This window comes from Perognathus longimembris, chromosome 8 (genome assembly GCF_023159225.1).
Source record: "Perognathus longimembris pacificus isolate PPM17 chromosome 8, ASM2315922v1, whole genome shotgun sequence".
Taxonomy (NCBI): Eukaryota; Metazoa; Chordata; class Mammalia; order Rodentia; family Heteromyidae; genus Perognathus; species Perognathus longimembris.
This window is the reverse complement of record NC_063168.1, coordinates 22,751,532-22,767,412: the sequence shown is the minus strand read 5'-3', so window position 1 is coordinate 22,767,412 and position 15,881 is coordinate 22,751,532. Positions and strand designations below refer to the sequence as shown.

The window sequence follows — 15,881 nt, the reverse complement described above, 5'->3', positions numbered from 1 at the left end:
AGATAGAAAAAAATCCTTTTGTGTCACAGAACCCAAATTTAAAGGGACATCAGAATTTTTAAAATCATACTAATTGCTTACTAGGCAGAATGGACTTTTCCAATTTGGGATTCTTGAAGGAACACGTGTATGTAGGCATATACATCAGGCCTAGCCACACGGATGACTGGGTTGAATAAGTCCTTAACATATTCGCTAATTTGTCCCTCACATCGTTTAATTCTGCACAAGGCATCAGAGTTTGGGCCAGCCCTTTTTAGATCTAAATTCAGACAAGGTTATGGAAATTGGGAATTGACAAATAATATGACAACAGTGCCAACATAAAGCTTTGAGATTTTCTGTAGAAAGACATCATGGCAGTGTAAACACTGTAACTGCACACATTGCCTACTTTACTAGGGCACTTGTCACTACTACCCCTGCAAGCCTTCCTCACCTGCCACATTATTCTCAATCCAGCCCATGATTGGCCCTTCTGTGACACCTACCCCTTGCATGAATGCCTCTGAAGGTACATTTGATTAATTAAATCTTAGATCTACAGTTATTAGAAGAAATATATGAGTAGCCTCCCCAACAGAGATCAGAGATAGATCACTCAGGAAGAAACCTTTGGGGTCCTCATTGCAGGAGTTCATATTTTGACAAATGCTAATGTGCCTGTTAAGGTAACTTGAGGAATGCATATAGACTCCACGTGAAAAATCTTCATTCCCTGTGGTGTCACGGGAGTGGAGGCGAGGTCAAGGGGAGAAGGGAGATGAATGGAGAGAGGAAGAGTTGGTGAAGGCAGTCATAATATTCAATGGATATGTGTGAAAATGGAACTAGGAACATTGAGGACATGGTAGAAAAGGGAGAATGATGAAAGGGGTGACATTGATCAAGATGCACTGTACTCATAAACTAACATGTTGAATTGAAACCCCTTTGTACAAGTGCCTAAGGATAATTTTAGAAACATAACAAAGGAAAACCTTTATTCCCCTTCTGACCCACACCATCTCTAACCCGTATTAAACATTACTTCCTGTATGTGTCCTGTACATGACTCCACAGCGAGGTGCCTGTTCTTCCCTCTGCTGTTCCACTTCTCCAGCTGGAAAAGGTCAAATCATTAATAAAGGCCCAGAAATGCAACAAATCAAAGAAAGGTTGGACAAATGGGACTGCATTAAACTGCAGAGCTTCTGCATGGCAAAGTATATAGCTTGCAAGATAAACAGAAAGCCCACATATTGGGAGAAGACCTTTACCAGGCATACAATGGACAAAGGCCTCATATCTAAAATATGCACAAACTCAAAAAATTTAATTCCTCCAAAAAAATTCTCAAAGAACCAACAGCCATCTCAACAAGTGGGCTAAAGACCTAAAAAGAGACTTCTCTGAAGAGCAAATGAGAGTGGCTAACAGACATATGAAGAAGTGCTCTACATCACTGGCTATAAAAGAAATGAAATAGAATTCTATGCCTCTATCAGAAAGAATGAAGTTGCCCCATTTGTAAGGAAATGGAAGGGCTTGGAAAAAATTATAGTAAGTGAAGTGAGCCAGACCCAAAGAAACATGGACTCTATGGTTTCCCTCATAGGGAATAATTAGTACATGTTTAGGCTAGTCATAGCAGAAGGTCATAATAGCCCAATAGCATATGCCCTTATGAACACATAAGATGATGCTAAGTGAAATCAACTCCATGTTATGGAAACAAATGTTATATCATTGTTGTAATTATTTTCAATATGCCATGTGAAACTGTAGCTTTTTGTTGTCGTTGTTGTTTCTCTTGTATTCTCTTTCTGTGGTTGTACCTCCGCTATCACTGTATCTCATCTGAGTACCCTGGCTACTGTATATACTGGTATTAGAACTAGGGAAGGAAAGGGGAATATCAAAATTGAGAGAAAAAAGGATAAAAAGACAAAAGATTTCAAAGCAATACTTATAAAACCATTTGGGGTAAACCAACTGTATAACTAACACATTGAAAGGGGGAAGGCGAGGTGGGGGAAAATGAAGGAGGAGGTAACAAGTTGGATAAGAAATGTACTCACTGCCTTATATATGAACCTGTAACCCCTCTGTACATCACTTTGACAACTAATAAGTAAATAATTTTTAAAAAGGTCAAATCATATCTACCTCTGTCTCAAGCATCTTTCAGAATATTTGTGAGAGAGCCATTATTTGAATTAAATTATTGAATTATTGAATTAATTATTTGAATGAAAGCATTTGTGCTATGTGCCATGGAGAAATCATGTGCTGGGAAAATATTTTAAAAACACTCCAAAAACAGAAAATATTTCATTTTGATTATAGAAGAGAAGTTGTATTTGGGAAGGCAAAAGGGAAGTTGTTATAACAGTATCTAAGATAGAGAGGGGGCTGTAGGTATGGACCAAGTGGTAGAGCACCTGCCTAGCAAACATAACACTGAATTTGAGTCTCCGCACCACTGAAGAATAAAGACAAAATAAGAAGCCTTAGTTTTAATTATTATCATAATTTTAATTTATTATCATAAATTTTAAGTAAAGGGGAGACATGACTTAAAGTTCTATTGAAAACAGTGATTAAAAACAAAACAAAACAGGGTTAGCAGGGTTCCTGGGTCCTTGTCTTGGGTCCCCAGACAAGTTTGAAAGAGATGAAATAGATAGCCATTGAAGGTTCAATAAGCAAGAAATAAGCTGATGTAAATTAGAGAAATATAGTTTAAGGTGGATAGGGTTGAGCAGCAGCTCTATTGGTAGAGTCTATCACTTGATTTGAAACGATGCTTCTGGGAATAGGACATTAGACACCAGACATTTGTTCCTGGAGGAATGTGAAAGGAAGAAATGCCAGGCTTAGGTATAGATGAGTATAGGAAAACCAAAGTTCTTCTGGATTGACTTGGCATTAAAGTTTGGAGGACGTATGATCTAAATAAATGTACTTCCATCTCAAATAGTATCTTGAATTATCACCTATCAAGTCCTAATTTGTGAGAAGAAAGGAGCTTTTGAATGGTAGATGATTCTAGCGCCCTCTCTACGCTTGCCTCAGCAGTGTGAGTACAAAACTTTTCATTCGTGTAGAAAAGGCTAGAAGCTTCACTGCTGACTCTAGATAATAAATGGGGAACAATTTCCTCACTGAATTATGCATTTACCAATTGTGTGTGTGTGTGTGTGTGTGTGTGTTTAACCTGTAACACTGTATATCATCAGACATTATCAGACATTGGGTACAAAATTTTATGTTACTCTTTATCATTTGTGTTTTTTAATGAGTGCCTTTGAAAATCCTTCATGTAGAGTAATCATATATCTGTCTATCTTGCTACAGTCTCTCCATTTTAATGATAGGATCCTTTGTCCTTTTTCTTAAAAAAACCATAACACTTGATTCATGACTCCTCAAATTCATGAGTCCATCTTATAATGCTAGATGCAGTCCATACATTGAAGAATCCCCAGTCTTAACAATTCCAGAATTATTCAAAAGTTTATGTTCAAAGTTCCTTCTGAGACTCAAGGCAAAGTCAGTCATAAAAAAAATATGGAACGCTACACAAATTTGCGTGTCATCCTTGTGCAGGGACCATGCTAATATTCTCTGTATCGTTCCAATTTTAGTATATGTGCTGCCGAAGTGAGCACCTTTTGTCGTTTTTATTCACCTGGTTTAGCTTTTTGTTTATAGACAAATATAGTTTATTCACCAATGTTTATTTAGAAGCCTAAATTTCCACAGAGCTTAAGTTGTCTGTGGATTATCAAACTATTGAACCTACTAGCATTCAAAAGACACCCTCTTACTCTAAACCATTAAAAAAAGAATATTCATGACCAGTGTACTAAATCCGGAAAAGGTGCCAAAAACTTAATATTTTCAGATCTTTCTGATTTTCTCCTGACTCCTACATTTCTAATCAGCACCAAAGTATTAAATGAAGAGTTCAAACCCACTCTCTCTTTTGGAGTCTCTAAGACCATATACACCAGAGAGGGAGAGAAAAAGATGGAACACACACACACACACACACACACACACACACACAGAATGTTACCATTTTGGTCCTTGTACCTCATCACTTTAAAGGAATTTGACTATTCCAACTTAACAATATGCTTTTTACTTGTTGAATTGTATCTCTTCTAAATTTATAAGTTGAGCTCCCAACCTCCAGTAATTCAGTGTGACTTTGGGCCTTTAAAATTATGTCATTTTATGGGCTCTTATGTTAGTCAGTACTCTATCCCGGAGATAATCAGTTTATAAAGATAAAAGGTTTATTTGTACTAAAAATGTAAAGAATCTAGTCCATGAATTAACTCATTGCTTTGGGACTGTGGTATTTCAGTACATTATTGTGGGACGGCATGATACAGAAAAACTTTATGAGTTGGAAATGAAAAAGAAGACGTGTGTGTGTGTGTGTGTGTGTGTGTGTGTGTGTGTGCGTCCATCTGTGTGTGTGTGTGGGGAGGCTTATCATTCACCTTGAAGCACATGGCCTATTTACATATATACCTCTCCCTAGTCCCCACTTTTAAAATGCTTCTATATCTACTATTACTGCCACTTTGGGAAAACAAACTTTATTTTAGCTAATGAGCCTTTGGGGGATAGTCAAGTTTCAAACCATATAAGCTCTCATACTTGGTATAAGAAGAGGAGATGAGAACATAGACACACAAATAGTAAAGGTGACGTGAAGGAATAGGAAGACAATGGCCAGCTATAAGCCAAGGAGTATAATTCCAGAATGAAACTAACTCTGCTGGCATATACTAATTTTGCATTTCTATCCTCCAGAATGGCAATAAAAAATTTGTTTTTGTTAAATATTTGTGCTACTTTATTCTCTTTAAATTGTGTTATTTTATTATTGAAATCCTAGAAAACTAAATGGTTTGAAGATCTAACATGTTTTAATATAAGGGACTATGGATTTAAGCAATGTCAGACTTCATTGGGTACCAGTGGTTCATGCTTGTAACCCTAGCTATTCACGCATATCAAAAGGAATATCCACCTTAAGCTACAAGCAGTTTACAGCCTACTCATCTCTAGAAAGTTATACATGAAGAGAGTGTAAATATAGAGTGCTTGATAGAGTGCTTAATATTTCTGTAATTTTAGGGATTGTGACAGCTTTAATATTTATAGTCTTAAAAGGACTAGTCTATCTAGATGGGCTTAGGAAGCCTGAGGGTTGAATCCTCTTAGAATCTTTGTTTGGATGAGAGATGTTAGAGGCATAGCTTTCCGTACAAGTAGATTGGTCTGCCAAACCTTAGGACTGGAATAGGAGTCATAAGACTTTCCTGTGATTCTGTCTTCACCTTCCCCAATGGCTTCAAGCAACCATATTTACTTGTTTGAACTTAAGATCTTTACCTGAACCTCATGAGTGATTTTTCAGGTTCCATTCTCTAGCACCATAAAGGACTCCATGAGTTTCTGTCAAGTTTTCAATTGAATTCTTCTTAAACAACACATTTTTAAAACTATTTTAAAACACAGCCATAAAAACAACATATATTTAGGTGTGGTTTATTACACATTTAAAGGCATATCTATGAACATTAACATATTAAAATGTGCTGCTATGTTTATTTGGAATGAGCATCAGAATAAAATCTTGCCATCTGGGTGTACATATTTGATGAGGAATATTGGTGTACCACACTGGCTAGAAATTCTAACATTTTTTCTTTTTCTTTTGCCAGTCATAGGGTTTGGACTCAGGGCATGGCCACTGTCCCTGGCTTCTTTCTTGCTTAAGGCTAGCACTCTGCCACTTGAGCCATAGCTCCCACTTCTGTTTTTTTTCTGTGTTTGTGGAGCTGAGGAATCGAACACAGGGCTTCATGCATGCTAGCCAAGCACTCTACCACTAAGCCACATTCCCAGCCCCCTAACATTTTTTCTACATGTCTCCACTGACATAAAATTGCACAAATGAGATTGTGACCATGGTACATTTGCATCTGCTTTCCTAAATGCTTTATCAAGTTCATTTGTGTTTGCTTCTTCATGTCATGAGACTTACTTGTGTACCCACAACTGACTTCCTTCCATCTTGAAAGCATCACAGTAGGATTACAGTGGATGCTTCTATTTTGAGCTTATGATGAGAAATGAAAAAAATTTATTAGGTGTCAGTAACAACTCAACTTTGAAACAGATATTCCCTACTATTTCTCATTCAAGCTTCTGGATGAATTGAGTTGAGCAGAAACCCAAGTTGTAAGGGAATTTGTTTTTGAAACAGAACAAAAATGATGACCATTTGCAACTATTTAGCCAGATGAATAAATATATTGTTCAACCAAACCAAAAGAAAATAATAAATTGGATGCAGAGAATAATATGATTGTGATCATTTAAAGTTTTCATATGCATCAAATTAGTGTCTGAGGTGTCAGTAACATAATATGACATTATATATTTATCATATTTGAATTTAAAAAGTAAATACTTAAAAATTCTGTTTATACTAGCATTTGTATAGACTTTACTTTTGTGGAATAACTTTGCTTTAAAAACAAGAAGCACAATGCCCAACGTATGATACTGTAACCACTCTGTACGTCAGTTTGATAATAAAAATTTGAGAAAGAAAAAAAAAACAAAAAAAAACAAGAAGCATCACTAGGTCCAATGACCTCTAAGATTTCTTGCAGAACAAATACCCTGTAATCTACCAATATGGGTATGATGAAAGGGAAGGGAGAAGTTAGTTGGTGAGTCAGAGTGAAGGTGACTGGTTTCCAGCTTTTGCCTTCAGCCCAGGAACTTTTATCCAACACATTTAATACAGAGGATCAAGTTTCTAAGTATACAATACACCCCTTTTTGAGACATTACATCTGTTTAAGACTTAGTGAATGGATCTGAGAAAGCCATGAGTTTTTTCTTTTTTACCACGTGTTCTTAAAAGTGTAATTTAAAAATGGTCCTTTTAAAGCTACAGACTTTAAAAAATATTATTTTTATAGCATAGGGATTGGTACAACCCTCTTATTGACAGTATAAGGGCTATACAAAGATGAAACAAGGACATGGAGTTTTGGCTTCATCTTTGAAGGTCATCTTCATCAGTGGTTAGTGTGTGCTTAGGTCCTCTGTAAGTATGGAACATTGAGGCCTAGCAATGACAACTGGTTCTAGAGGCAAACAGTAGCAACAGGCTAATAAAGCATAGCAAAAACAGAGTGGAGAGGAACTTAGCCACACAGTTGTCTAGAATGGCCTTATTCCATTGGCTCCTCCCTGCATAATGAGAAGTAACGGTTAGATTGAGGATGCTAGGTGTTGTTCACACCTGGGTTTTCCCTGGAACTTGATTGATCCATGGGGATGACTGATTTTTGTAGGTGAAGAAATACTGAGATTGAAGTGACATTCTTTTGATTCCAACATTGTTAGCATAAATGGTCACCTACATAAAACAGAGTTCTAAACAAAAGTTGATCAATTCTATTTCTCAAAGCAAACAGAAAGTGGTCTAGGATTGGCATGTAACTCTGTTGTATCAAGTTGTATTAAAGATCTTTTTTGTTGTTGTTGGTTTCTTCCATCTTTAGGATGTTGCTGTCATATGAATAATTCAAAATGACATGCCTATACATATTAGTGACCAAAGAAAAAACTGTAAGAAGGAGGTAAAGGAGCCCTCATCATTTATGAAGACAATATGGATGTTGAATCTTTTTATCATCATGTTCACTTGTCCAGAACTTAGCTATATGGCCATGTCCAGTTGCAAGGGAGTCTGGGAATGCAGTGTTTGTTCTTTACCATGAGCTCAATTAAAAATACTGTGTCCATGAACATCTCAATATATACATAAAAAGCATTTGATAAGATCCAATACCCCTTTTTGATGAAAGCTCTGAAGAAACTAGGAATCCATGGACCATTCCTCAAAAAATAAAGACTGTATATAACAAACTTACAGCTAGCATATACTTAATGGTGAAAGATTAAAACTATTTCCCCTAGACTCAGGAATGAGACAAGGATGTCTACTCTCCCCATTTCTCTTCCATGTAGTATTGGAATTCTTACCAGAGCAATAAGGCAAGAGGCAAATATAAATGAGATCCAAATAGGGAAAGAAGTAAAACTCTCCCTCTTTGCAGATGACAGGATCCTGTATTCAATGAACCCCACGTCTCCTTTCCCAAGTTACTTGAGCTGATCCAAAACTTCGGCAAAGTAGCAAGGTATAAAATTAACTCACAAAAATCAGTAGCTTTTCCGTATTCCAAAAATGAGAAGAGCAAAGCCGAAATCAGAAAAGCAACTCATTTTGTAATTGCCTGAGTCCCCTCCCCACCCCAAATACATAGGAATTAACCAAAGAGGTGAAAGGCCCCCAAATGAAAACTTTAAAAACCTGACAAAGGATTTTTTTTTTTTTTGGCCAGTCCTGGGCCTTGAACTCAGGGCCTGAGCACTGTTCCTGGCTTCCTTTTTGCTCAAAGCTAACACTCTGCCACTTGAGCCACAGCGCCACTTCTGGCCATTTTCTGTATATGTGGTGCTGGGGAATCGAACCCAGGGCCTCATGTATATGAGGCAAGCTCTCTCGCCACTAGGCCATATCCCCAGCCCATGACAAAGGATTTTTAAAGCAGATTTAAGAAAGTAGAAAAACCTGCCATGCTCCTGAATTGGGAGGATTAGCATTGTGAAAATGGCGATACTGCCAAAAGTTATCTATAAATCAATGCGATATTTAGCAATATCCAAACAACATTCTTTAATGAAATAGAAGAAGCAATCCAAAAATTCATATGAAATAATAGAAGACCCTGACTAGCAAAAACAATACTTAGCAGGAAAAGCAGTGCTGGAGGAATATCATCACCAAACTTCAAACTCTATTATAAAGCTATAGCTATAAAAACAGCTTGGTACTGGCACATGAACAATGAAATAGAATTGAAGACCTAGATATGATCCCACAGACCTATGGCTGGCCACCTAATCTTTGATAAGGGAGCAAAAATCATCAGATGGAAGACAGCCTCTTCAACAAACGGTGCTGGCAGAATTGGTTATACACATGTAGAATACTGAAATTAGATCCTTATATATCATCCTGCACCAGAATCAATTCCAAACTGATCAAAGACCTCGAGGTAAGAGCAGATACCCTGAAAGGATTACAGGAAAGAATAGGGCATACACTAGTGCTCCTTGGCACAGGTCAAAAGTTTATTAATAAAGACCCAGAAACACAACAAATCAAAGAAAGGCTGGATAATTGAGATTGCAGTAAATGTCAGAGCTTCTGCATGGCAAAGGACATAGCTAGCAGGATAAATAGAAAGCCCACAGATTGGGAGAAGATCTTCACTAGCCATACAACAGACACAGGTCTCATATCTAAAATACACCTAGAGCTCAAAAAATTAAACCCCACAATAACAAATCCTCTAAGAAACAACCACCCTTTAATAAGTGGGCTAATGGAACTACATTGTTTTGAGTTTATATGTATCCTTAGTGTGAGATAGTCCCATTGTGATATTTTCATATATGTACACAGTGTACTTTGAATAAATTTACCTCCTTTACCATTTTCCCATTCCTCCTTTCTCTCCTTCTCTCTTTTTTCTAATAGCATTTGGTGGGTTTCATTTTTCTGTATTCAGGTGTGTGTGTGTGTGTGTGTGTGTGTGTGTGTAATTATGTGTGCCATCCTATCATTCTCTTTACCCTTCAGTATCCCCTTCTTTGAGTCATTTCTCTTTAGTGTCACTCCTGATTTTATCGATTCCTTGATCTTTTTCAACTTTTCTCTTCCTTTTTTATAATTATCTTTTTTTTTCATTTCTTTATTGTCAGAGTGATGTACAGAGAGGTTACAGTTTCATATGTAGGGCAGTGCATACATTTCTTATCCAACTTGTTACCTCCTCCTTTATTTCTCCCCAACCTTCCTTCCTCCCCATCTCCCTCCCCTCCATGAGTTCTGCAGTTCGTTTACACCATATAGTTTTGGAAGTATTACTGTTGCATTGGTTTGTCTTTTTTTTATCCTTTGTCTCTCAATTTTGATATTTCCTTTCCCTTCCCTAGTTCCAATACATGTATATAAAATATCCAGGGTTTGAAAATCCATTACAGTCAAGTAATGTATCCAATGCCTAACGTATGAAACTGTAACCTCTCTGTACCTCAGTTTGATAATAAAAATTAAAAAAGAAAAGAAAATCCATTACAGTGACATCAGGGATAAAACCACAGGAAAGAAAGCCAAAAGAAAAAGGGCATAATGTCACATGATATTTTGAAAATAACAGCAACAATGATAAACCACTTATTTCCATAGCTTGGAGTTCATTTCACTTAGTATGATCTTATGTATTCATATGGACATAGATATTGAGCTATTGTGATCTTCTAGGATTATTCTAGATGTGTACTAATTATTCCCAATGAGGGAGACCATACAGTGTATGTTTCTTTCCTTTTTTTTCCACTAAAACAAAACAAAACACACTTTGCCCTGCCCCACTCCACGGTGCTCTTTTAGAGGTTGGTAAATTCCAAAGTCTGATTCATAGGTTAACCAGCTCATACTGATAAAGGATTCCCCTATTTTAATGTACAAGGTATAGGATAGGCAGGCATACAGAACCATTCAAATCCCTCTGCCCAGGGTGGTACATGTCACATTGCCTGGGCTGTGGAGAGAACAGTTCATTTTATCTAAGAGTTTCATCCTCTCTTTTATTTTCTACATGCGTGCCATTGTAGAGCCATCTAAATCAAATTCTTCTCTATAGCTGAGCACAAAACCTGCACATTCGGGTTTTGCTCTTTCCAAAGATAATTTCTGCTGTTTAATGAGATCTGAGAATGAAGTCAGGCATAAGCTGGAGAAAGGTCACAGTGTGTGCTCAAAGGTATATTAACTACTGTTGGAGCTGACATCTGTCTCCTTCCAAGAGGACAAAATTAAGCAGCAAAGAGTAAATACGTTCAATGGCACTTTATTGCAAGTAGGACCATTTACAATGAAATAAGAATATGAGAATGGTTTCAAAGAGAAAATGGGAGTGCTTACAAATAGAACACATCTTACCAGTTAGAGTGGGAATGTGATTCCAGTCAAGGTTAATGGGGAAACGGTTAATGAAGGGTACAGATTCCAAAGCTGCATGATGCCATATTGTGTCTCACAAAGGTAATTAATACTAGACACTCTTGCTAAATGGATGCATTATACACAGCAGACAACTTGAAATTCTGCACACGGTATAGAAAAGCTCCTCTGGATGCTTTATGATGCACCCTAATACTGATGGGGTGACATTAGAGGCCATGTTTTCCAACCCACTTCATCATGGAGTCCATGTGGCACTGTGCAGACACCAGGCAGGGAACTAGAGAAGGGCTTCCGGCCCAGATTCGGGCACTCTCTCTTCCTCATAGGCTTAGTTTTCTCATTTGTAAAATGAAGGGGTGGAATAGTAGATAATCAACACAGCCTTTTCCAATGTGAATTTTTAAATTCTGTTTCTTTGTCACACCATCACGATTGCTTGTCAACAGCATAACTGTGTACACATGGGTATATTTGGGTGCATGTGTGAGACAGGTGCTGAGACCAGGAGGATTAGGTTCCAACACTAACTTCATAGAAAAAGCTAGGCGTGGTATAGGAAGGATAAACCGGAAGCCCATACTCTAGGCTGGCCCAGGCAAAACTCACTAAAGAGACAAAGGTTGGAGGCATGGCTGGAGCAGGGAAGTGCTGGTCTAGCACACATAAAGCCAAATTCAAACTCCAGAGCTATCAATAAAGAAAGAAAAAAAAAGAAAGAAACGAAGAAAGAAAGAAGGAAAAAAATGAAACCTCCGAATAGAGATATAAATGGGTCCTGAACTGTGCTTACCCTTTTGTGGCACATAAGATGTCATTAGAAATCAATCCGCAGTATGATTTAAAAGTAATGCAACTCATAAAGATTCATGTTGAAAGCATTTTGCTCTATTCTAGCACCAAAGTTTATATTTTGCAAGTTTCTTCCACTTTTTTTCTCTCCCAAAGTGGCAAGCTAGCTAGGGTGAGGTTACCTATAGAATTAAAATACCTGGGAATTAACATGAGCTTGGGTGAAAGAGTTCCTTTACCCTGTTGGCTGCAGGATTACCTTCCTCAAAACCTGCCTTCTTTTGTCTCATTCTCTTTCTCTGAACACCCCAGGCGAGAGAATAAGGTGAAAGCTCAAAGTTTCCCTGGCAGGTGAGGCAAGGAAGGGGATCATATTTCATCCTTTACATTTAGCTGTCTCCTTTGGCTGTCTGGAATCTCCCTTGATCACCTACTTGAGTGGAGGGGCTTAAAAGTAGGGCATTTGAACACACCGAGTTTTCACCCTGGTGATCATCGTATTGACAGATGCTGCTCTAGCTGAACCGCTTTCTCCCTGTGCTCAGCCTGTTTGTAGGTGGCATCCCCAGGGCAGATTCCATTCTTATCCAGCCTCAGAGCTCACTCATGCTGCTTTTAAAATTCCCAGGTGCATCTTCTTTATGTCTCTTTTTTCTCCCTTGAACTCTGCTGACTTGTCCTTCCTTTCGCCTTGCCTTTCCAAAAGAAAAGAAAACAAAATTGGAAAAAGAAAAAAAATCAACCCCTTTAGGATGGTGCCTGTAGAATTTATTCATGTTCCTTCTAGGGAATTTGAGCAAATAGCTTAAATTGTTCTGAGCAAAATAGCTACAAAAGGCCTGCCTTTGAGTAGAGGAGGCTGGCCAAATAAGAGAGTTTTCAATCAAATCTCCAGATCATGTCCCATCTCTCTGTATAGATGATGGGAAGAAAATGTTGGAGGGTCAGCATCTTCAGAGGCATGGTACTCCATGACATTTGCAGTCAGAATTGCACCTATTGATTGTGGTGTAGGAGTAAATGTTTCACCAACCTTTAATTGAGCTGATTGCTAAATAGAACCGGGTCAGCCATTGCTGTGCTGCTGGGTTTAAACAGCCATGCTTAAGATCTAGCTGATGCCTGGTCTTATCAGACCCTCTGTTACAGGGTTTCTCCTGCTATGGGGAATTCAAGGTTCATTAGCAGCACCTGAAAGAACAGTTAAAAATGGAAGCCTAACTCCTTGTCTGGGCTGACTTCAGTTCAGTGTATTTGGAGAAAGATCTAGGTAATTACATTTTTAAAACCAGTTCTTTGTTAAAGTAACCCTAATGAGCTCAGCTGAGTACAGAGAAGCTTCTGGAGATTCCACTGACAACTTACTGACCAAATTACTGCATTATGATCTTGGAGTTGTGGAATGATTATATTCCATCTCTCTCTTCTTTTTGTCCATGGAAGGGGAGATGATTATGTGCATGTGAACAGAAATACATCAGCACTCTGTGTTATTTTCAAGTTGTTTTTCCTTTACTGGTCTATTTTGTCCTTCCTTCCAAGGAGCAACTGGACTTCCCTAGAGGAGTCCACTTAGACGCAGTGTCCCCTCAGATTCCATTTGGGGGACAGCTCCCAGCCACTATAGCTGGTGTGCTGCAGAATCTAACCTTCCCTGAACTAATAAATTGGGTTTCATTGTATGATACCATATAATATGGGGTGGCCTCTCCTTCCCATTGTTATGTTGGGCGGGTTCTCAGTACTGCTTTTTATTTCCTGGTAATTGCTTCCTCATGGATTCAACTTCTAATTTTTATTTTTGGTCCCAAACAATTGCTTCATTTAATCCCTTGTCATTCTTTCGTCTCCCTCAAAGCCTGACATGTTCCTTAATGAGTCTACTGCATACTGAGCTTGTGGCTAAAGAAAATCAAGAGGCCTTTTCATCAGAATCCCTGTGATTGAAAAGTCTGTTTTCATTGTGAACTTGTGTTTCTCTCCTGGCCCACCTGACCTGGAGGGACCTGCATGGGGGTGAAGGGAAAACATTTGAACTCTGGCTACTGTTAAAACATCCTTATTCCAGTAACTTTACTTTGTTTACATTCCTGCCTTGCCTTGCCTTTGAAGCAACTCCTTATTGGTGGATGGTGGGGACCCCATGGCTCCTATACATCTTAAAGCTGCATTCCCCAGAGTATGTCCTGCCTAGGGAGACCTGCACTTTGTCTTTTAAGCAGATAAAAAGAGAGGTCAGTCAGAAGTAATTCCCCTACTCCTCGTATAAACAATTTAACTGCTCCAGCAACGTACTTGCTTGGAATTACTCCCTCAGATTCAATTCCCTTTTCCTGTTCCACTTGTAAAAATGGTTAGTGTCCTCTATAAACTGCAGCTCGCCAAGGTGCAGGGCTTGCTGTGCAGTTGTAGAATAAATGTTAATCTAATACAGGTTACTAGGTCAAATGCAATCACAGGCTTGTGGGAAAAGCTTAATACTGTTCTGCTTCTTCTAACACAGTAAACCTGGATATTATATGATAGGTTAAACACCAGTGAACCATAGCAGGAATTTTCTTGAAAGTAGGATTTAGTAGAAAGGAAACGACATTGAAATAGTGACCTAGGATTGACTTTGCACTTCAAGAGAGCATTCTGAGAGGCTGAAGTGCACTGTGAAAATGGACTTCTTAAAAAGACGTGTCGTCCCAGAATTCCTTGGGCAGGGGATGGATGCCAGTTGTAGCAGCTGTGACACATCTAAAAGCTTCATATGTTGTCAACTATGACTTCAATTCCTCCTCATTCCCCCAAAATCCACGAGTGCAGACACATGCACACGCACATGAGCTTTCCTCATGAAAAGTTAATGTGGCACTGGATGGCCTGTTAGAATTTGGATCCCATCGTGAGCAGCACGTAAACACAGAATGGAGCATGCTGAGCAGATGTGGGCCAATGGTGCCAGAAAGCCTCTGTAAATCTTAGAGGTGGACTGCTCGATACTTTACATAGATGTTAGTACTGTTAAGTGTTCCTGGCATCTATTCGTGATCAAATGCCAAAGCTGAGATGTACGTGTGCTAGCAGATGTATTATCCTTCAGTAAATGAGTCTCAGATATCAGAGGGCTGTGAAGGCTGGTTTGCAGGACCACTTAGATTCTGTCCTGCACAGAGACAGGGGGCCTAGCCAGTGCTGGTTTCCCAATCCCAAGAGTTCTTCATGTGGGTGTTTTCAGATTCTCATAATTAGCACTGCAAGGCAGGGCTATCTTTCCCTCCTTTCTGCTGAGAACCTACTCGACAGCAAGGAAAGAAGCCCCGAGACACACACTCTGACCCACCTCTCCTGAAAGTGTTAAGAATCTGGCCATGGGTCTTCTTTCATCTCTAAACAAAGTTCTAATCAGGCACCAGGGATTTGTTTGACTTGTGCAAAACATTTGTGCATTTACATATGTGATACTGGTCTCTGGTGATTAAGCTAGAGAATTTAGCATGTTAGCTGAGTTCGAGTGTGTAGACATTTGATAAAAGGCCTCTCTCTGCTTGGGTTTGTAATGAAATGACAGAACAAATCAGGCAATGCATTTTCTAGCTGTGATAAACAAAAATGTAAGATGCCCTAGGTATATGAATGACCCTACAGGAAGATTGTGTACAAGAATTAGTACAGGCTGAATGTAGCTTTTGGTGAAATTTATTTCTTAAATCCTATAAAAGAGTTAGAAATATAAGGAACAAACCCAGAAAACTGACTTTCATTTCTAAACTCAGTAATTATCAGCAGGAACCAAAGAGACCTTCCATGGTTAATTTTTGTTGTTTGGCTCTGCAGGGCCATCATATTGAAGGCAGCCTATACTAATTACTTCCCCTGCAGTACTCTGCCTTCTGTGCTTTGAGCAGGTGGCTGGTCAATCAGGCTCAGAGGTGTTGGCTGGAGGGACACAGATGAAATGGACTCTTGCTCAGACAAT

General features: G+C 38.6%; 1 non-coding gene across 1 annotated transcript; it reads right to left on the bottom strand.

Annotated features, from left to right (window-relative positions):
• Positions 1–3,546: 3,546 nt before the first annotated feature.
• Positions 3,547–3,653, bottom strand: LOC125356984. The gene has a single exon (XR_007212017.1). It is a non-coding gene; the product is annotated as a U6 spliceosomal RNA (small nuclear RNA).
• Positions 3,654–15,881: the final 12,228 nt, after the last annotated feature.